General features: G+C 44.3%; 2 protein-coding genes across 3 annotated transcripts in view; one reads left to right on the top strand and one right to left on the bottom strand.

Annotated features, from left to right (window-relative positions):
• The window catches only part of DOCK1 (dedicator of cytokinesis 1), a 278,458-nt gene that overhangs the window by 130,231 nt on the left and 125,957 nt on the right, over positions 1-22,270 (bottom strand). The gene's annotated exons all lie outside the window — the stretch shown is intronic.
• The window catches only part of INSYN2A (inhibitory synaptic factor 2A), a 41,773-nt gene continuing 32,064 nt past the window's right edge, over positions 12,562-22,270 (top strand). Inside the window, exon 1 of the mRNA XM_071446430.1 lies at positions 12,562-13,177. The gene's annotated coding sequence lies outside the window, so the exon portion shown is untranslated. The remainder of the gene's footprint in view (positions 13,178-22,270) is intronic.

Here is a 22,270-nt window from a genome sequence, read left to right as displayed (position 1 = left end):
TGCAAAAATGCAGGACTGAATATGGGAATATAACCCTGGTGCCAGTGCCTCACCACCCTCACAGGGAAGAATTTCTCCCTAATATCCAATCTAAATCTCCCCTCCTTCATTTTAAAGCCATTCCCTGCTTTCCTGTCACTCCATGCCCCTGTAGATATTTCCTTCAAAAAATCATTGAGTAGGAACAATAAAACCAAACCTATTACAAAGAGAAACCCTATTTTATTTATCAAACACAATTAATGTTGGAAGCCATGTAAAAAACTTTGATACAGACCAGGCAAAAGAATTAAAGAAAAAGATAAACCTAAAAAGGATATTATAATTGGAGACAAGTGGCAGTAATTGGGTTAGCCCACAGATATTTGGGATGTTGTCTCTGCAGCACTGAGGTACCACTATGACAAATGATGGGAACAAGAGGAAGAGAAATGATCTTTTAAATGATAATCTTCACACCAGACAGGTGATGCTGCCAGATGAATACACTCCTAAAAGCAACAGCCATTTTGAAGACAAATGATCCCACTTTTGGTGCTTCTCATCCTCCTGTTTTAATGTAAATTATTTAGCAACTGCTTTATTGAGGGGCTCAGCGAGCATGAGAGATAAGGAATGTGTGCAATCCAAATTTAATTGATGAAACCACGCAGTTCACAGATCCCTGGATTAAAAAGCTCCTTGCAGGAGGAGGTCTCTTTGGGGAAGCTTTTGCATTTTGTAATTAATTCCTACCTTTGGTTCACTCAGCACATCAACCATCACACCATACCCCGGGGGCTGTTCCCTTCCCAGGTTTTGGGACAGAACACAGAGGATATGGGAAGGTTTATGGGATGCAGGCTCTGATGTGGTGCTGTTCTCAGCTCTCTGAAGGTGACCCAATCCTTGCAGACAGGAATTACTGCCAGGCTCTCATCAGTGGGGAAAATAAAGGCAGGGCTCTCTCCACATTTACATGATATCAAAATGAAATCCCCAGCACAGGCAATGTTCTCATTTCCTCCTCCCCAAAGAGCAGGAAAAGTGATGAAATCCACAAAGACTGAGAAGAGGCTGGTCCTTTGTTCTGACTTCTCTCACTTCAGCTCATTTTTCTGTGATATTTTATATTACAGCAGCAAATTAATGCTATTTACACAAATGCATGTATCAATAATGGTAAATAAGAGAAATACAATTTCCAGACAGGTCACATTTCAAGTGAGAATTTCTGTTCCAATATTGACAGATAAGAGGAGCTGAACAGATTAATACCCAATAGCAGCCAACAGGGGATTTCACAGGAGTGAAATTGCTCTTCTCTGCCTACAGGAATGTCCTCACCTTACCTGGCTCTTCCCTTGGAATTTGCCTCCCAAATCACTCCTTCCACCCCAGCCATGGGCAGGGACACCTTCACTATCCCAGGGGGCTCCAAGCCCTGTCCAGCCTGGCCTTGGGCACTGCCAGGGATCCAGGGGCAGCCCCAGCTGCTCTGGCAATTCCATCCCAGCCCCTCCCCACCCTCCCAGGGAACAATTCCCAATTCCCAATCTCCCATCCATCCCTGCCCTCTGGCACTGGCAGCCATTCCCTGTGTCCTGTCCCTCCATCCTTGTCCCCAGTCCCTCTGCAGCTCTCCTGGAGCCCCTTCAGGCCCTGCCAGGGGCTCTGAGCTCTCCCTGGAGCCTCTCCAGGTTGAACAATCCCAATTCTCCCAGCCTGGCTCCAGAGCAGAGCAGAGGAGTTTTATCCTTGTCCCACATGCAGAAGTTGTCTCTGCACAATTTTACTTTACCTGTAACTTCTGCAGGTTGTTCAATTTTATAAAATGTGTACAAGGTTTGCAAGGAGCAGAGGAAAATTTCCACAGCATTCCCCATTTTCAACAGAGGTTCATAAGCTCAGGTTTCTATATTTTCCAGGAGCTGTCTGCAGGTGTTTGGAGAAGCAGCCATATCTGCATTTTACACCCTCTCAAGGAACACAGACCTGTTTAATACTTTGCATTTAATTAAAGGGAGCAGTAAAGGCCGCATCTGCAGAACCTGAACACAAGAATATGTGGGCTGAGCCTCCAAGAATGACCCAATTCTTCCCTAACATTATTAAATTTGAATTTTGTTTCTTATTAAACTCGCAGCAACTCAGAAGACTTTGGGGGATTCTCTCAGACAACTCAGTGCTAAACAATGTGCAGTCTCCAGAAGAGCTTCAAAGGTGCCTCATGAAAAGAACATGAAATCAATCTCTAAGCTGCAATCTAAGCAAAAGGAGATGAACTTTTCTATTGTGGAAAAGTGAATTAATTAAACCCCTCTTTTATTATGATTTGGGACGATGACCAAAACGTTCAGCAGAATAAGCTCCAACAGGATGCTGCTGATAAAAGGCTCTTTATCCTGATCCTGCCTGAACTCAGCAGAAATCCAACCCCTAGAGGACAAAAGGAGACCATCAACAAGGTAAAGGACAAACTGCCTGAGGTAAATGAACCGTGTGGACCCAGGAATTTCCTGTCACACACAAGATTTTGCTTTTATATTGATTTTAAATCAATATCGTGTTTGGAAGATAAGAAAAAAGCTGAATATGTTAAACACATCTCATTCCCTTCTCCATTCCATGGAAAAGCCAAGATCACAGAATCCCAGACTGGTTTGGGTTGGAAGTGATGCCTCAGGTTTCAGCTTTTCTATTTTTCCCATTCTGTGCTGCTTTAGTGGGTGGGTCTGGGCTCACATCAGGGGATGCTGAGCTCTGTGCACAGAGCAGGGAGACAAAACAATTCCTGCTCCAGCTGGGCACCAAGGACAAATGATCCAAATCTCAGCCCCAGAGCACAAACCCCGTGGGCTGGAGAGAGAAAAACAAGCAGGGTGGGACTGCAGGGGCTAAAGCTGGAATGGGACAATGAACTGCAAGGTGCAAATGGAGCAGAACTGATCCCAGGGACAGAGCCCGTGCCCGGCCGTGCATTTTGGGGCCATTTTGGTTCATCTTGGGTGCAGCCCTTATAGTAGAGGAAATGTATTGAATATGTGTATAGAGGCTTTGCCCCAGAGGTCCCGGTTGCCCTTGATGGGCTGCAGCTGCGATGTCCTTAATTGGGCTGCAGCTGTAACTGATGAAGATGACTGGGATAAAAGGGCGCGGGTAAGCCAGTCAGGGAGAGCCTTGGAGGAGCCCTGGCCTGAGAGAGAACAGTGTGCAGAAGAAGGAGTCTGTGCAGCGAAGATCAACAGCCATGAGAATACATCAGAGAGGTATGGACTTTAGAAATCTAATAACAACAATATGGGACTCTAGAAATAATAGAAGAACAACAGCCCTGGCTGGGCTCTGGTGCTGCCCAAGGTGGATCCATGGAGGAGATGCTTTGAATGAATCCCTGCTTTATTCTGGAGCTCTGCCCAGCCTCTGCTCTGGGTCAGCCCTCACAAGGCATCAAAGGGGACCCAAATGCTCACCCCATGCCACCTCTGCCATGGGCAGGGACACTTTCCACTGTCCCAGCTCCTTCCAAACCCTGTCCAACCTGGCCTTGGACACTTCCAGGGATCTCCTCCTGAAGGAAAGAATGGAATATTTGCTCAGGAAGCTCTGCTGCTTCCAGATGAAGCTAATTCAGGTTTCGCTGTTCTTGCAAGTCAACCAAAACCCACCTAGAATATTTTAGGAGAATAACTTATTTATTTTCTCACTAAACCAAAGGTGCAAAACATGTTTTGACAATTTTCCTCATGACAGCCAGCACACTCCATGTATTCCAGCAACAACAAAACATTTTGAAGTGCTGGTTTTCCACCACCAAAATAAATTCTGACCTATAATTGAATTTTATTTTCCTCCCCAACTTTGTTCTGGCAGAAATCAGAAGGGAAAGAAGTAAATCCCTCCCAAATAAGGAGTCGTTTATCACATTCTAACAACAACACTCCCACATTAACAACAGGATTAGAGATGGATCTTCAGCTCTGGAATTGCTTTCTCCTTCCTACAGCCCCAGCATGTGGGCAACAAAAGCAACTTAAGTTGAGAGATGTTTTTTAATTACGCATCCACACTTAAATGAGAACTAATCTCTTCTTGGAAAAAGCAATTAAATCCAAAGCAAGATTAAAATCTTTGGTTTAAAACATGCCAAAGTGAAAATCAGCTCCTGGGCTGCAGGGGCAGGACAGGGAATGTTCCTGGAAGGGGCTGGTTTGCTCCAAGAGCTCAGCTCACCCTTCCTACACCATTCCAAGAAAATGCATGGATATCCCATGATCACATCACATCCTTTTTTTCCATACTTTTCCTCCCATCTGGGCAGAACCAACAGGACCAAGCAGAATCTCTTTTCCAGGCTCTGACATTCAGCTTCATGCCCAGACTCACCCAGGATTTCTCATCCCAGTCCAGGAGATCCAGGAATCTGTCCCAAGGGGAAGTAAAATCAAACCAGCAAAGGCAAATCTGCTTTACGATGGATTCAAAATATAAAATAATTATTAAGAAAAAAATTAAAAATCTGCAATCAGTGCACAGGCTACCGCAAAACCTCAATGAATTATAGGGATTGGAACTAAATTTTCTTTAAGGCCCCTCCCAGTTAATATCATAGAATTCAAATATTTCTGTATTTCTGAATGTTACAGTACTACTTTGATATACTAAAAATACAAAAAAAAAATGGAAAAAGAAAAATACCAAAACCCCCAATTATTCTCAGGGCCTATCTTTCAATCTCAAAACATGAGATTTTTTTTTCTTACTTTTGTAATTTCCATGCACTTAAAACCATCCTAACTAAATTTTTTGGGGGCATAACCTTTGAAACCCCAGCAGAAAATCAACCAACCCTGAATTATGGCAGAGCCTACAACACTCATCCCACTCTTGACATTTGGCAAAAATGGGATTTTTAACTTCTCTTGATATGGCTGAAAAATACTCATCATCTGTTGAGGAGGTAAATTTAAGCATTATTTTTTAAATGCTTTTAAAATACCTCAGAAAAGCTACTTAATGCAAGACAAAATGTTTTTCAGAGCCAAGGAAACAGCTCTGATTAGGTTGTCCCTATAAGTAACTGTGAGGTATATGGACAATTTCTGCATAAAGAGAGCACAAACATTACCCAAAGTCATTAACTGCTAGCAGGAATTAATATGTTTACAATTCAAGCCAAGTGATAAATATGAATATATAAAAAGCTAATATTCATTGCATCCCTGTGAATTATTAAAACTCTTTTTTTCCTTAGTAAATGCAAAAATTAACATGTACAAGCATTCTGCTTTTTCCAGTTACCGGGTTTTTTTCTAGGCAGGAATCTTATCCTTGTAACTTTTGCTAACACCGAAAATTTAAGAAAAATACATTAAAAAATAAAAGGCCAAACAAACAAAAAAAGATACTTTAAAGTTCAAATCTGTTTAACTAAAATTTTATGAAAAACCCCACATCATGAACTGCCTGTTAAATGAGCTCCTATGGAATATCTAGGCCAGGTTAGATGAGCTTTGGAGCTACCTGGGATCATGGAAGGTGGCCCTGCCCATGGAAGGGATGGGACTTGATGCTCCTTAAGGTTCCTCCAACCCAAACCATGATGGGATTTCACAGTGAGAAGAGCAAGGGCTTTGTCCTTTCTTCCCCCCAAGATCTGGTGTCCCTTGTCCCAGCCACCACAGACACCTGTGACAGGATGTGTCAGCTCCCATGATGCCACACCTGTCCTTCTGTCACCACCTTCAGTCCCCAGGAGCTCTCCCACAAGACATCGAGTCCTCATTGGATAATCAATTGCTGCAGATCTTATCTGTCACCTGGTAATTGATGTGAAATAACAGAATTATGCTTCCAAACAAAGCCTGTTAGCTGATCATTCCAGCCCATCATACTGAGGGCAAGCTGAGCTCAGGTAAAGCCCTGGTGATGTTTCCTACCAGGCTTCAATAAAAGCTTTGATTTCCATCAAAGCTCACAGAGAACTAAAACAATTCCATAAATAAATGGAGTCTCCACAGCTTGAGAGGGACATTATCAATGACAGGAGAAACGAGGAGGGCCACCAAAGTGACAGCCTGGAGAAGAGAAGGCTCCAAGGAGAACTCTTTGTGGCCTTCAATATTTAAACAGGGCTTGGAAGAAAGATGGAGAGAGACTTTTTTCTTCCCACTGGCAGAGGGCAGAGTTAAATGGGATTTTGGGAAGGAATTCCTCCCTGTGAGGGTGGCAGGCCCTGGCACAGGTGCCCAGAGCAGCTGGGGCTGCCCTTGGATCCCTGGCAGTGCCCAAGGCCAGGCTGGAGCACCCTGGGATAATGGAAGGGTCCCTGCCCATGGCAGAGGGTGGAAGGGGATGAGCCTTGATGTCCCCTCAACCTAAACCACTCTGACAAGGGATGGAGAAGGTCCCTCCTGAGAAGGAGTCCCACAGTCCCAGATTCTCCCCAGAAGGCACAGCCTGGATTGGATTCACATTTTCCTGAGGTTTCCAAACCCACAGCAGTGGGGATGAAAGGAGTGCACAGCTGCTGCTCACGAGTTTCACTCTGGTAGAACCAGGAGGCAGCAGCTGAAGCCAACAGGAGATGAATTTCAAACAAATAAGAGATGGGACTTTTAATCCTGGCATTTCTTCTTCCCTCCCAGGGAGCGACGGGAGTTGAGCCATGGGGACAGGCAGCAAAGGCAGCTCCCCAAGGGAATGCACAAAGCCAGGAGAAGGAAAGCTTGGAGACAAAGGAGCAGCCTCCACCTCCCATCCAACCAACATTCCCATCCAGGCTGGGGCACAAGGCTGCTGGCAAGGGAAGATGTGGGTACACTCCACTTATTAGGGCACTACTTTGAATTCCTAAAAGTAAATTGAGGGAGTGCCACATTATTATCAAATTATAACTTTATTTCTGGGTTTTCAGAGATTTCATCCTTTTCCTCCCCAGCAGCCCTTCCGGTTGTTGGGCCTTTCTGTAATACTGATGGACACCCCTTGGATATAAAGCAGCTGCTAATTATGCTACTCAACCACTGCTAAGTATTAATATTTAAAGTCCTGAACTTGTTTAAAAATTGAAGAAAATCAAAATGTGGTGCTGCTTTGAATGGTTTTTAATTCAGTGTCCCCAAGCCATAAAGGACAGAGGCATTTTTCCTGCACTGTGTTTTGAAGAGCCACAGACCAAGGATTAAGAAGGACTTCATGTGGCCTCTGCTGTCAACTGTAAACTCATTTAATGTCATTATCAGGTTTCCCATATTTTTCAGAACACAACTTATTGAAATATCTTGGGCTTTTAGGATTTCCAGACTTTTCAAAATAACTTCTGTTCCTTTCTAAAGGTAAAACTCAATCACAGACATTTTTATATATAAAAGAATTAGGTCTTTGCACAGTCAATGAGGAATTTAGCATATTCTTGTTTGCACAAGGCAAGTTTCTAGGTCATTTTATTTAGGAAAAAAAATAAGTAAGGGAGGAGAAGCTCTTAATTGTGAGCATATGGCTAAATTTTAGGTGCCCATGATGCTGCAAACTGCCTCTTTATATCCCTTTTTTATTCACTGCCATCATATTTCCCTGCCATGTATCAAAGTTATTAAGAGCAATTTTATTTTGGCACCTGCTTGGGGATTTTAGAAACTACACTAAAGAGTTCATTTCTGAACATTATGGCCAAAATACTTAATTTTGGTTTAGAGCACCAATAGAAATGGTGAGGTTAATTCTATTTGCACTGTTCATTATTTCCCTCTTCCATAATTTTGTAGGATTTTCATTTTTTATTTGTTTAACACATTTAATTTAATTTAATTTGGTTTTTTTTGGTTAAGCATTTTTCTGTTATGCATTAGGAGCAGGCTGCTCCCTGGGCTTCTAACTTGAAGGCAACATGCAAAAGCACATAAAAGCCTGTATTTTTATGCTATGTTCAAACTTTAAATAGTTCAATATTTCAAATGAGAAAACCTTCCTGAGGCTTTGGGAGTTTACATTACTTTATAACATCGAATGTTCTCCACTTTGACAGAAAAGTTGCATTAAATCCTCCATCTAATGAAATCAATGTTGTATAAATAATATATTATTCCCCCAAAGAGCAAATAGGAATCAGATGCAAGTATCCCCATTATTTGTTGGATTTGCCTTTTTTCTGCCCATAACTTGAGTTTGAAGATGGAATTCATGCTCATCCCACATTTCATTAGGTGCTTAAATCTGAAACCATTTGTCCAAAGGCAATCAAAAGTACAACCAGATTTGTTGCTTTTTATTTTTAAGCAAGGCAGGATTTTTTTCCCTTTGCCATAAAGCAGTCAGAGAGAAAACCCTGGAATTTTGGAAGGTCATAAAGTAAATGAGATAAAGCAAAATATTAACGAAGTTGGCAGAATGTTCCTTTAAAAACATTCCCCTACATTTCCAGTTCCTCAAGACATCTTAACAAGGATGTAATTTCCCATTTGCTCTCAGTGAGCAAATCAAACAGGGTGATTTATTATTCAGATGGGCACAAAGGATTTCTGAAATGCAAAAAGAAGGGCTCTAAAAGCACAAGTCATCAGTAATGACGACAGCCTGAACTGCCTTTCAAATATGAACAAAATGCAGCCATTTAGGGGCTCATACATCACGCTCTCCCAGACCCTCATTTATTTCCCAACTGTACAGGCTGCATGAAAATAGAACCAGAATTTGGCATCTACTGAGAACATCTTTATCAGGGAAGTGATTCCACACCAAGGGAGAGCATCTCAGAATCCCCACCCTTGGAAGAACAACCAAGGCTTCCCAATCACCACTTCAGTTCTCCTCCCAAAAACATCCACATGCTGAAAAGAAACTTTTCTGAACTATAAACACAGTGAAAATATGAGAAAACTCCCACTCCTATCCCAAGAAAATTCAGATTTTCTTGATAAACATCTCCAGCAACTTGGGCTCCTGATGAGACAGCATTCCACTGGAACCCAGAATCTCAGTTTTAGCTGGTGAGACCTGCTGTTGTATTTTTCTTCCAATGATCTGTACAATGGGAAATTGAGAGAGAGAACTAAATCCTGCTCATGCTTATCCCAACGAAGCACAGAAATAACCATCAGAGCTAATGAGGTTACTCAGCATTTTTCTTCTCCGAGCAGAAAACCCACAAAGAGCAGTTCCCTCAATCAGCTGTTTAATATTTCAGCTGTGCACAGGTATTATGGGTATTAGACACATATTCTTAAATCCACTTTATCTTCAAAACGTTCCTTTAAGTAAAGAGATGTGGAATTAGCGCTTTATGTATAAAGAACTGACATCAGCATAGGCTCAAATGAATTTTCCAAGCTCATGGAAAAGACTTGTTATGGAGCAAGACACCCCAGCAAATCTCCCAAATTTCTGCCAACTCCAAGAGACCTTTTTTCCTCTGCATCACAGCCAAGCAGAAAATATCCTCCCCCAAAGCAAGGAGCACCTCCCAGGATTGGACTGCAGGGAGACCTGTTTGAAATTCCAGCCAAGTTTGCCTTCATCTCAGCTGGAGCAGAGGAGCATATTTAACATCCCTCCATTTCTGTTCCAATGGCAGGCTGGAGGAAATAAATTAATTAATTACCAATTTAGCCCAGAAAGCCAGGCAGTTATCATCTAAAGGCATGGAAATAATCACCTAATTAATGGGAATGAAGGTTCAGCAATGTGAAAATACTTGGTTCTAGCAAAGACTGAGTGACAGCATTGGTCCCAAGTGACCACAGAAAGAAAAGGCACAACTTTGTCCACAGCTCTGCTTCAAATCAAGTGAACTTCACCCTTCTTTCATCTCCAACACAGGTGGGAAGTTCTGCCATAAATTAGCCTGGTCCTATGGAATTCATATCCCTGGGAACCCAGCTCAGGCATGCAGTGTTGAGATTTAAATTATGCTTCCTAATATAATTTACCTAACATAAATCTGAAAATCCCACTGGTGCTGGTTTATCATGCTCCTTCCCCACACTGGTGGTCACCAAACACCTGGCAGGTAACTTGAGCTCTGGCTGCCACATGCTTTTCCCTGAGCTGCATCCAAGCTTTCCTCCACAAGAACTTCACAGACTGTTCCAGAAAATTACATTTTAGTGTTCCACTGTCAAACCTGTGTGTTCTGGAGGAGCATAATCCTCCAAAGCAGCTGCTCAGCAAAAAAATCCCCCCAGGCACAGCATTTCCTGGGGCAGTCCTTGAGCCAAAACCTGAGCGTGGGGAGGACAGGCCAGGCTGACCCTCCCACAGTCACCCAGATGTGTCCTCAGAAACTGAATACAAGAAAAAAAGTCATGTAAAACCTGAAGTCTGTAACACCAGGCTGTGTGTGATGAATAATTCTGAATACACACACAGGTGCCTCCCTGAATTTATGATGCAATTAGCAGTGAGGGAGAAGGGCCCCTCACTGCACTCCTCCATAGAGAATGGCACTAAAAATCCATCCCACTGCTCTCCAACCCCTGCTTTTCCCACTGCCCCCAGAATCCCAAGGCAGGACTTCCACCTGCACGTGTCACTGCAGCCCCAAGCAGGGCTCGCTCCTCCCTGAGTGGAGAAAAAGCCAATCTGGGAAGGTAGGACACTCCATGAGAGGAAAATACATTTATAACTGAAAACAACTACAATTAGTTGTCTTTTTTCTCTTTGCACCCTCTCAGGTTGAAGCCCAACCCATCTCCCCTCTCAAGCATCTCTTCAACACTACATTTCATTATGCAACAGTCATGCTCAGCATTTTTAAAGGCTAAAATATTGACAAATGGGGTGATGAAGCATTTCCAATTTCCCAGTGTATTTACTTCTATGTGCTGTTACAGTAACATGAAGCATGATAATCACAAAACACTTCATTTTTCACAAACCCTGATTTAAAAAATCTCTGTATACACCAATGGTGTCAGCAGTTACACATGAATCTGGTCCACATCAGAAAGTACTTTTTAATTCCCTAAAAACCTCCACACGATGCTGTACAGTTTATAAGTGGGGCATAAGCATAATGCTGTGCAAGACTAATCAGCCTTGAGACAACAGCTTCTAAATATCATTATGGAGAAGACAAGAATGATGTTTAACTGCTGCTTCTGTCAGACAGATTCTCCTTTCAAGTCACTCAGGATATCAAGTTATAGTATTTCCTTCCAGTAATCATGGGCTGGATAAACTCACATTTTCAGCTTGTGAAAAAGCAGCAGCATCTCCTACCACTGATCTGTTGGCTCTGAGGAAGTAGCCTGTGTTATTTCAGACGTGCTCACCCTACCATGTAATTTTACCCACGTCTGTATCCAGGCTGCAGCCAAAAAACACATTTATTTTTATAGAGAGAAATCCACAGAGGACCTGGAATACAGCAAGTCAGCGCTGCTGGAAAGAAAAACAGAAAGAAAAAAAAAAATAACAGCGGGGTGGCTGCTGTTGCATCAATAAGCAGCTCGATATTGAAGTTCTTTGGGAAAAAAAAAATAAAAATCTGATAAAATACCATGAGAGATGCTGAGTGTGATCCAAGCCGTGTCACAGTTCCTAGCCCGGGGCAGAGCAGCGGGTGGTGTGGAGGGCACACCCTGGCACCCTCGTTCAGGGATCAGGAGCAGGGATAAGGAGCAGAGGGAAGAGGGCAGCGGGAGCACCTGCACAGGTACAGACAGGCAAGCAGCGGAGCTGCCCTCTGCTGACTGCCTGCTCTGCTCTGCTCTGCTCTGCTGAACGCGGCTCTGATCCGCTCCTGCACAGCCTCACCGCGACTGCACCGCCCGGGCTCTCGGTGACTGCCTCCCCACGGATGGAGTCACACCGGGTGCCAGCCGGAGCCAGGCGGGTCCCCTGTCCCGGCCCAGCCCCAGCCCGGGCTGCTGGCACCGCGGAGCCCCGGCCGCTGCGGCAGCACCGAGCGGCAGCGCCGCGCTGCAAGGGCTGCCCCAGCTGAATAACTCCAAACACACCGGGACTGGAGCCAGGGCTGCTGCTGCTGCACCGTGCCCGTGCACGGCCGGACTCACCCAGCGCCCAGCTCGGCTCGCCCTGCCTGCTGTGCTGTGGGGTCGTGCTGCAGCACTTGGGCTGCTCCAGCCCCTCTCATCTGCCAGTTCAAATCAGGGGTCGCTTCAGTAACCCCCAAAATCAATAATCCTCAAGGTGAAGGCAGTGCTGTGACAGAGAACTCCGTGGCCCACACCTGCTGGCACCTGGGCTAGGGGACTTTCCTGCTGGAAAGTATTTATTGAACAGTAAAACTCCTGGGAACCTCGAAATGAAGTACAGACCCAACACTTCCCAACTCGGACCAATTCTCGTGCCTCTCATGGCATTTTCTGTCTAGCACTCAGGTAAAATACACACGACCTATTTAACTTCTAAGTTTTTGCTTTTTTAAAGTGAAAAACATCATTGCTAAACCCTCTGTAAAATGAGAGAAAAGGAGGAAAGATGTGATTCAAGTTTTACGCAGATGATCACGTTTATCAATCTCCTCTGCCAAACTGCTTCGCTCCGAACTCGCGTCCATTTTATACAAGGCTTAAAAGCAAATGGGAGCAGCTTCTCCTTTAGCACCTTAAACACTTTCCCTCCCAATAAAAGGAAGCCGTGTAGCTTTAACCCAGCGTTTCGCTGAAATTCCCAATGGATCAGCATCACCCACTCTGCGGCTGCTCCATCGCTCCCGTAGCGCGACTGGAAACCAGGGCTGCTCGGGGACGGTGTGCACGGCTCTGTTATTACTGAACCCCCGCGCAGGGGAACCAGAGCAATAAAGAAAGAATAAAGCAAGCTTTTCAGCCAGCCTGCGAGCGGCAGCTCCGCGCTTCTCCCCTCCTTGTGCGCGGCCGCCGAGCATCGCCGCTCCATCGCTCCATCCCACCTCCCCCGCCCGCCCCCGCCGCCAGCCCGGCCCCCGGCTCCTCCTCCCCGCTCCCGCCCGGCTGGGGGACGCCCGCCGGTCCCGCTCAACAAGTTCCCCTCGGCGGGGACCCGGCCGAGGGGACCCCCCGACAGCGAGCCCCCGCCGCAGCCCATGAGGGCAGCGGGGGAGCGCGGCGGCGGCGGCGGCGGCTGCGGCTCCTCCGGCGGCTCGGCGGCTCCGCGGCAGATGCGCCCCGGCGCCCAGGCTCTGACGCCCAGCTCGCCCCGGCGGCTGGAGGGAGATGCTCGCCCAGACCGCCGCTTCTGCGTGAGGAAGCACAAGGTAAGGCGCTCGCCCCGAGCCCCCGAAATCGCTCGTCCGCCGGTTCTGCCGGCGGAAAACTTCGTAGGGATGAGGAGAAAAGCTGGCGCTGAGCGCCAGCGTTATGCAATAGCGTATCTGCCTGCCTGCGAACAGCTCCTGCATCCAATAACTTTCGTGACAGATAAGGAGAGAATATCCCGATACGCGACTTTCTTCTAGAAAAATACCAGCGTTTCTTTGCCTGCTCCCCTTCCAGCGGTGCCTGGGAGGGGAGAGGGGTAGCTGGAGGATTTTTGGAGGATGCACGAAGTGCTTTGGCTCTTCACATGGCTGATGGCGAGGAACTACCGCTGCTTATTAACTTCAGCCGTCCTAATGAAGTGTCCGTACAGCGGCGATGGAGGAACACGGGCTGTGTTCATCGCTGAACTTGCGCTACGGCACTTCATTAAAAGCCAAACCAACCCAAAAATCCTCCTCGGGGACTGAAGCTGCTGCTATTCAGTGAAGTGTGCAGGGCTCTCCCGATTTAACACACCCGAGTCCCCATCACCATCACCGACCACACAGAAATCGGGGATGCCGTGGAAACGCTGCAGGAAAACGGGACAAAAGGTAGCAGGGAAGCATCCCCAAAGTCACAGTCCTTGCATCGTGCAAGGCATCCCGAGCTCTGCGTTTGCATCGTGCCTCCCTCGCCGGTAAAAGCCCTGTGGCCGTGACCTGGGCGCCTGTTAATGCCATGTTTACGGGGAGTTACGGCAGCGAGGGATGCAGGACTGCAGTTCCATGGGATCTGCCCGGGGAGGCGGGGGGGCCGCCGGCCCCGGCAAAACAGGGACAGCTTGCACTGCTGGGAGCGGGGAATTTATTCCCTGCTTATGTCACCGTCTCCCGAGGGCTCCGTCCCAAGGGAGCGGTGCCCCCCTCGCAGCCGCGAGTCGGAATAGGGAATGGAGCGCTCGGCTTTGACCTTGTGTGTCTAAGCCGCTTAAAATCCTGCACGGAGGAGAATTTAACTCATTAGGCTCTAAGACCGGCAAGTCTGGGAAGACCTGTTTTTCCCAGCCTTGGAGAATCATTTCTTTTTTTCCCCCAGCTGAATGCTGGCAAGTGCTAAGGAAAGGCAAACCAGTAACAGGTCATGTCTGATATAAACTGGGCATTTATTCCCTCCTCTTAAGTGCCGGATCGTGCTCGGATTTACCGGGCTGCCAGGAATGCTGCATGTATCAAGGTGAAAATCTGGCTTCTGGATGGAAAAACTCCTAGCTAAAAATAATTAAATAAATAAATTAAAATAATCACATGATATGCAACTATGTCCTAGCCATGGACTGCCATTAATTTAATGTCAAATTCCAAGGCAACAGACCAATAGTAAAAATGGGAAATCAGGGAGAGGAATGGATCTCCTCACTCTTGGTGTGATGCCTCTTGGTGTTCCACCAGCCTGCTCATGCCTGCCTGTCTGGACTACAACGATCTGTTCCCTCTGAGTACAAATAACAGTTCTAAGTTAAAAGCTGGGTCCTTCTCCTGGCATTAAAAATTCATATTTAGATGAGAATATCTCAGGGCTCAGGTATTACTAATTTATCACCTGGAGGGTGATATTCTGCTATACGGTGGTGGCATAGGGTCCCTGATTCCAGGAGAAAACCATACTGTAGATTGCTAATCCAGAGACTGTTCTAATTCCAACAGTTCAAAAATAAAATTCCTGCCCCAGAGTTTAAGGTGCTGTTGCATTGAAAGCATCCTCCCTTCACATGATGGGGAAAGCTGATACTAAATCAGCTTTTTTTAGGGCTTTTTTGTAAGGATGTCACAATGCCCTTGATGAAAAATGTTTGTTCTTTAGGACTCCGTCATTATTAACGATGTGTGTTTTAACTAGATGCTCGAGATAATTCTAATCCTGGATGGAATCAGAGCTTTTCCCTGGGACTGACACATAAAAAACCAGCTGGGCAGGAGCACCACCAGAGAAAGTGTTCAGTTCCTTATCAAGAGGGCCAGCACTTAGCATTCAATGCACCCTTGTATTAACTGAGCTCACAAACGAGGAGCTCGTGAGATACTCACGGCCTGTTCCCCCAGTTAACCACTGCACTGACAGAGCATTTCTGCACGAGGGGCACACACTGCATGTTCCATATTCTAACCTAGCTATAATTAACTCAGCAAGAAGAGTGGTAAGTTCAGTGCAGAGGAGCACAGGGAAGGAGAACGCGGTGAAGCAGCCCAGGGCTGCCCAAGTGCCGAGTCACAGAGTGTGCGTCACCTCCCAGAGCAGCACCAGACACCACTGGACACTGCCTGGGAACCCAAAATCCCAAACCCAGCCAGGGATTGTGCAGAAGGCAAGGAAATACCAACACTAACGTTTGCTTCTGCAGGATTTAAAAGCCAACTTAGCCATGCCATTCCTTTGCTGTGACTAATGGGGAAACCAGTCAGGGAAACCTATGAGCTTGCCAAAATCCCTGCTAAAATCTAAGGATACCTCCACAGAGCTCTTGAGCTGTGATATCTCGAGGCCATTCCTTATCCAAGCACAGGACAGGGAGAACTGAGGATGTATAGTCCCATAATTCATGCCCACTTGAAGAAATGACAGCAAATCTAGGAATATCTGAGCCCATAAAAAATTCACGTGATTATCTGAACTAGCTATTAATAAAAAGCTCTTATATTCTACTTTATGACAAGCACAGTTTAAAGAACTGCTGAAAATTTGTCTGAGATATTAAAAAACATGTAAGCAACAAATCTATTTTATAGCCCAGTACTCCCTTGTATTTTTACTTATCAGTTTGCAAATTAAATAGGCTTTCTGAAAATGAAATCATGAGCGTATTTTAAGAAAAAAAAAGAATGTCAGAGTGGTAAATTCAGTGGGAGCTCCACATTCAGTCTTCTGAAAACTGGTGCTTGCTTAGAAAATCCTGAATAACCTCTGAACACACACAGGTATGACTCCCTGGGTATTGACACTTGATTTTAAATTGTTATTGACCACACAGAAATGTGCTCAGAGCATTCTCTTATTGTAGTGGCACATGCTCATCTGAAGGCTGTTTACTCCAATTTTACTAGGTTCAGGCAGAAAAGTGATCCCTTAATACTCCTGAAACAGTTCACCCTGTTCATGCTTTTGCTCCGTGTCAGGGTGATCAGTGCCTGAAAACTGCTTCCCATTAAGACATCCCAGCACAAGTCTCCCAGACAAAGAGAACTGCATGTAAAAATTACAATTCAGGGATCAAACAGCAACATTTGGTGTCCTCTTTGCGTTTTTCTCCCCCTTTAGTGGCACAAGACACCAAGCCTGATGTTACTCCAGTTTTTCCAGCTGAATCCACTGGATTTGATACATAGCAGCATAGAGGAGTCAGGGCAATTTTCAAAGTCTGAATTAAACAGAGATGGATTAAAAAGAGTGAAGACCTTCAAGTCTATGTTTAGGTGCAGATCCAAACTTCTAAATCATAACAACAGATTTCTGTCCTGACAGGGAAATGCTGAGCTCTACCGTGTCCCTCTCCCCAGAGCTGCTGATTTCTGGTCTCAGACTCAGCCCGTATCAAAAATAGTTGTTAAACATCTCAGAAACCCCAGCTTTAACTCATGTTTGTGACATCCATGGGCAGGAGAAGCAGGTTGCTGCTGTTATTTTTGCCTGCCCATGATTGCTGGAGCAAGCCTATAAATAAAGCCCACGTAGTTACTGAATTAAACCCATTTAAAAACAAAAGCAGAGGAAGCTCCTTCCATCTGGTCTGAGCGAGCAGGAATTGTCACAAGCTCACCAAAAACAAAAAATAGTTACTTGTTTTGTGCTCTTGCCTACCTTTCCTGCTTGTTTTACAGCTGCCCTTCTCTCCTCTTTCATTTTTTTCTCCCAATTCTCGTGTCAAGGCTGTGATTGCATTGCTTGGAACAATTTTGGTGAGGCCAAAGCTTATAAAGCCCAACCATGGTGTAAATGACTTTTAAAAAGCTGGAACAGGAGCTCTCTGATGCCCAAGAGAAACCCATTTAAGCAGGTGTGTGACTTCAGGACTGTATTTTAAAAGTTCATAACGCAAGTAGATTTGGTTTGGTTGGTTACTTCCTGGGAGAAGGAAGAAGAGGGAATTCAGTAAAATCCTTAATCTATAAATAAGCACAAAATCTACAACAAGCCCAAAGTCTCCTTCCAACCATTAGTAATTGGTTGTTCATATCCATTTTGTTATTATAGTCATTATTCTCTCCTGCAAATAGAGAGGAGAAATGAATGAGGAGATATCCAGTACACAAATTTAACTTGTGGATCAGTTGCATACATTGCTGTGTATCAAGGCCATCGGCAAATAAAACACAGCCATATCTCTACAGAGCTGACAAAGAGACAGATAAAACATCCCACTGCTGGAGAGAGAGTAATTCAGCAGAAATTATGCTTGAACTGCCTGCTCACAGTGATAACACTGATCCCTTCTGGAGACTGAGCCTAAACTGCTGAATTCCAGAGGAATCCGTGTGGTTTTGTGGAGCAGGTTGGTGAGAAGAACGAGGTACGTTCCTGCATTCACAATTTGTAACTCCAAGCCACAAGAAAAGTGATTCAAATTATCTGTCTGGTGGCCAGTTGTGGTGCCTTCCCCAGCCAAAAAATATCCTTGAGAGGGTCTTTAATTATTACTTTAATAAACTTCTTAATCATCCCTATCACAAACAACCCATCCTAAAATCCAGAATCACAGAGTGGTTTGGGTTGGAAGGGCATTAAGAATCATCTCATTCCAACCCCCTGCCATGGGCAAGGACACCAGGTTTATTTAAAAATCCTCTTCCACATTATCCCAGTTCCACAACACCTGGGAGCAGCATACTCAGCAACTCCACACTGTATTTGCTTCCTTCTTCATTTCCCATGTAGTTCTTCCCACCAAAACTGTGTGGCACCAAAGCTGTGTTCTCTGGAATGAGCAATTTCCATCAGCCCTCTCCCAGAGTCCTCCTGTTTGATGAGAACCTGGGATTGGGGGAGTTTAAGACGACTTCCCCTCACACAAGACGTTGGCTCTTCCTTCCCAGGATTTCAAAAGCATCTTAGATCCAGCTCTGAGGAAGCTTTGCAGCTTTAGGGACTGTAATTTTCCTCAGCAACTGAAGCTTTTTGTTCTACTAGAACTCTTTTTGGGTAACTAATGGGAATTTTTGTGCAGTGCTCTAGCAGGAGTCAGACTGATCTGTGCAATTTCCCCAACACCAGCACACTCAGATCCACCTGTACATGGATATTTCAGAATTCCAGCAGAACCAGAGCCTGCCTGAAACCAGAAACTTCAGGAATGTGCTCCTCAAGGTGACAAATGACACAGCTCTTACTTGGTGGTGACTGCTGCCAGCAGTGGAGTGCAGAAACCCATCTAGACAGATTCTATTCCCTAATTAATATCCTGCTAATGATGTCAGGTTTTAGACCTAAATTACCCAGCTGAGCTGTTCAACAACACTTCACACCCTCCCAGGCTTGTCTGCCTGGAACCCTGATCCAAGCAGAAGAGCTGTCAAGGCTCTGATGCCTTAAAAGCACCGACCCCAGGACTGTCACTGTCACCTCCATCTGTAGGAGCACCTGCATTCCCAAGGGAATGCTCTGACCTCAGAGCAAAATGAAGGATGCAGGATGGAAGCCTGGAGCTGGGACCTGCTTAGCTGCTTTATCCTCTTCACCCAACACTTGAAAATCTCTGATGAACAAAACCAGCTGCAGTTCCTGGAGGTGCTCACAGTCTGATCATCCCTGGCAGTGCCCAAGGCCAGGCTGGACAGGGCTGGGAGCAGCCTGGGACAGTGGAAGGTGTCCCTGCCATGGCAGGGGTGGAATGGGATGGTCTTTAAGGGCTTTTCCAACCCAAACCATTCCATGATTCTGTGTTCTCAGCATTCAGCTCCCTCTGTGCAGAGGTCTGACAGTTTTACAACCCTGTTGGTCAAAGCTAAAGAGCAGCACTGCTTTTTCCCTGTCATTTGCCTGCTTTTTTTTTTCCCCTTAAACACCCACAAAACCTATTGATGTCAACTAAGAACAATTAAACTTAGTATTCAACAGTAATGCCAATAAGGAACTGCCTTAAACCCTTGTTTTTAACAACCTGCCCTTTCAATTATTTACCAGAAAGTCCCATAAAAATGAAAAACCTTCCAGTGCAAGTCCTGTGGCTTTTGCACTCCTGCAAGCCAGAAGATTGTGAGCAGAACTATTAGGGATTCTCCTAGCAACCCCTCCTCAGCAGCATCCTGCTCTTCTTCCTCCCCCTGGAGCAGGGACAAAGCCTTGCCCAGATTTTCATGAAAAAACAAAATAATGCTAAAGAAACCTTCCCTGCTCTCGTCCTGAGAGCCAGAGCTGCAGAGCACAGCGAGAGAAATCAGCATCACTCTCGTCACAGAGGCATTATTTTTTTCCAATCCACTAAATCCCAGCAAATGTTGGAGATCAGAACACTCTGAATTCACATGGACTACCTTGTTACACTGTGTTTGTTCCACTGGGAAGTTAATAGTTATTAACTCACCCCATAAGTCTACACTGCTTTTAGTGCAAGTGCAAATCTCCTGTTAATGGTGCTATTCCTTGCAAAATTCTGTTATGGGGAAAAGAACCCTTATTTTCCAGAATTTTATCACATTGGATGGATTCCTTTTAATTTTATGCACGGAACAATATAGGAAGCAACAAAACCTAAGTATTATTAAAATTTGTGTTCCAAAAGCATAGTAGAGATGTCAGAATTAAAGAAAATTGCCTCTACCAGCTTCATTCAGGCAAACTGGCTTGGTTTGTAAGGAAAATTTTAAGTAGTTTATCCTCCAATAGATTCCTGTTTTATCTAAAAGTCTCCAGGCTTATTAAATCGTACATTTTATTTGTTGCCACTTAGTTCTGAAGCTGAAGCTCACAAGAGCATTTAAAGCATTTATTGGGTATCTCAGCCATAAGCTATGACTTTATACATCATTCTCACAGAGCCTGCCAATGGATGGGAGGGGGAAAAGACAAATCCAATGCCACAGGATCCGGATAATTCCAAAGGAAGACTTCCAAGGCACTTGGAAAAATGCAGCAGTAAGGATGACTTGGGTATTGAGCAATAAATAAGGAAGTTCAAGAGAGACAAAAATCAAGTTCAGCGCCGCAGGGTTTCAAAACAGAGTTAAAAAAAAATCCTGGTTTGACATTTAGCAGCACTGCTAAGTCTGTTATTCTACATGAACGATTCTGTGATGGAATAAAGACAGGCTGGGCTACCCCAGCAGTTTTCCTAACAATCCTCTCATCAGTATTTTTTATCCCCTAAAAACTGGGAATACCTACAATCCTCAGATTTATCTGCAAGTCAGAATTTCTCCTCAGTCCTTCTGAATTAAAACCCTCCAGAATTTCCTAACACTGGCAAAGTTTTCTGCAAATAACTTCTGTAATTAAAAACTGTCTAAGATAATTCATATTTCCTAATGTTTATATCATGACAGTCTTCATTACTGGACATTACTTTTAGAACGATACTAAATAATTTTCAAGTTTCTAACATAACACTGTCAGATAATTAACAATTAGATTCCTTTGAAAAGAATAAAAATACTCATTTAATGAAGTCAAAAATCTATGAGATATTTAGAATTAACATTAGGTTTCTATATTGGGTTTGTTTCTACAAAGTAAATCTGAGTTTCTTTTTGCTCTTTATTTTTAACAGTATAATTGGATAAACATTCCATGGATACACTTATGACTTAGAGACATCAAACAGTTTTTGAAAAGTAAGTGGTTTAAGGTGGTATTTAGGCATATATAATTTTATCTGAGGCAGTGGGGATTTCTCAGGAGAATGTCCAGCCTGGAAATATCCAGAAGCCTAAAGATGCTGCAGATCCCTTCCCACTTTCCGTGCAAAAAGCCAATTATTTGCAATTCCCTGCATTATTTTAAGCCAATCCATCCATCCACAAAATCCTGTGTGCTCTTAATAAGTGCCCAGATGTTTCCAGCTGCATCTCCAAAGCCTTCCCTTGCTCTGGAAACCCAAGGACTGAAATCTGTGCCTTTCATCTGCATTTGGAACCTGCAAAGTTTAAGCCCACTCTGCGTATTAACACATCCTGAATCTGCTTCTGTGTCATAAAACTGACAGAGATAAAATGGAAATTGCAAGGTGAGTTCCAAATCTCCTCTCCCCTCATTAACCAATCAGTCTGGTAAATTCCACACTGTAATTCTCCTCCCAGAGCAGTGACTCTGCAGAGTTTGGGATGCAGAGTGAAGGTCCTGCAAAGATTTGTGCCACCTAACTGGTGGTTTCCATAATTGCCCAAAGATTTTATACCCACTCAAAGCTTCTCTGTGCATCACTTTTTAGTAGTTATTATTATTATCACTTTTTAGTTATTATTATTATTATTTTTATTATTATTTATTTATTATTATTATTCTGTTATTATTATTTAGTTATTATAATTATTATTATTTAATAGTTTATTTCCATATTCAGACACAGAGGGATGCTGCTTAAGGGTAATCAGTCACAAGTTTATAGAAAATCAAGGCTAAAAACTGAAAAACTAAGCATGTGATTACTTAAATATTTAGATTAGCAAACCAGCTCTTTGTTTAAAGTAAGTACAGATAAAAAGTTGAACTCTATTATCTGCATGTAATTGGCATCTGCAACTAAAATTCAAATTCAAAGGCTTTATTACCCCCCTGACAGCATGAGCCATAAACTGAGGAACTCCAGCTCAGTAGTTTCTTCAAGTACCCAAAAACCCTGCAGAGACAACACCGTGGCAGTGCCTGAATAAGGCAAAACAGGAGGCAACACTTTGTCCAAACCAAAAATGAAACCAAACAGGAAATATTTAATCAACCCTTCCCTGTGAAGTGTTTAACTCACCACTGACTCTTTCCTCAACTGTTCTTTTATCAGCTGAGCACAGAGAGTTCCCCTCAGAGACACCAGGATCCGAGCAAGGCTTAAAAAAAAAATCTGCTTCTTTTGGTTGTTGTCATTCCTAATCACAGATATCTCTAAAATTATTACTCCCAGCTACTAG

Source organism: Agelaius tricolor, unplaced genomic scaffold (genome assembly GCF_023055355.1).
Source record: "Agelaius tricolor isolate 1412-34295 unplaced genomic scaffold, bAgeTri1.0.p SCAF_22, whole genome shotgun sequence".
Classification (NCBI taxonomy): Eukaryota; Metazoa; Chordata; class Aves; order Passeriformes; family Icteridae; genus Agelaius; species Agelaius tricolor.
This window is presented reverse-complemented; position numbering and strand designations above follow the sequence as displayed.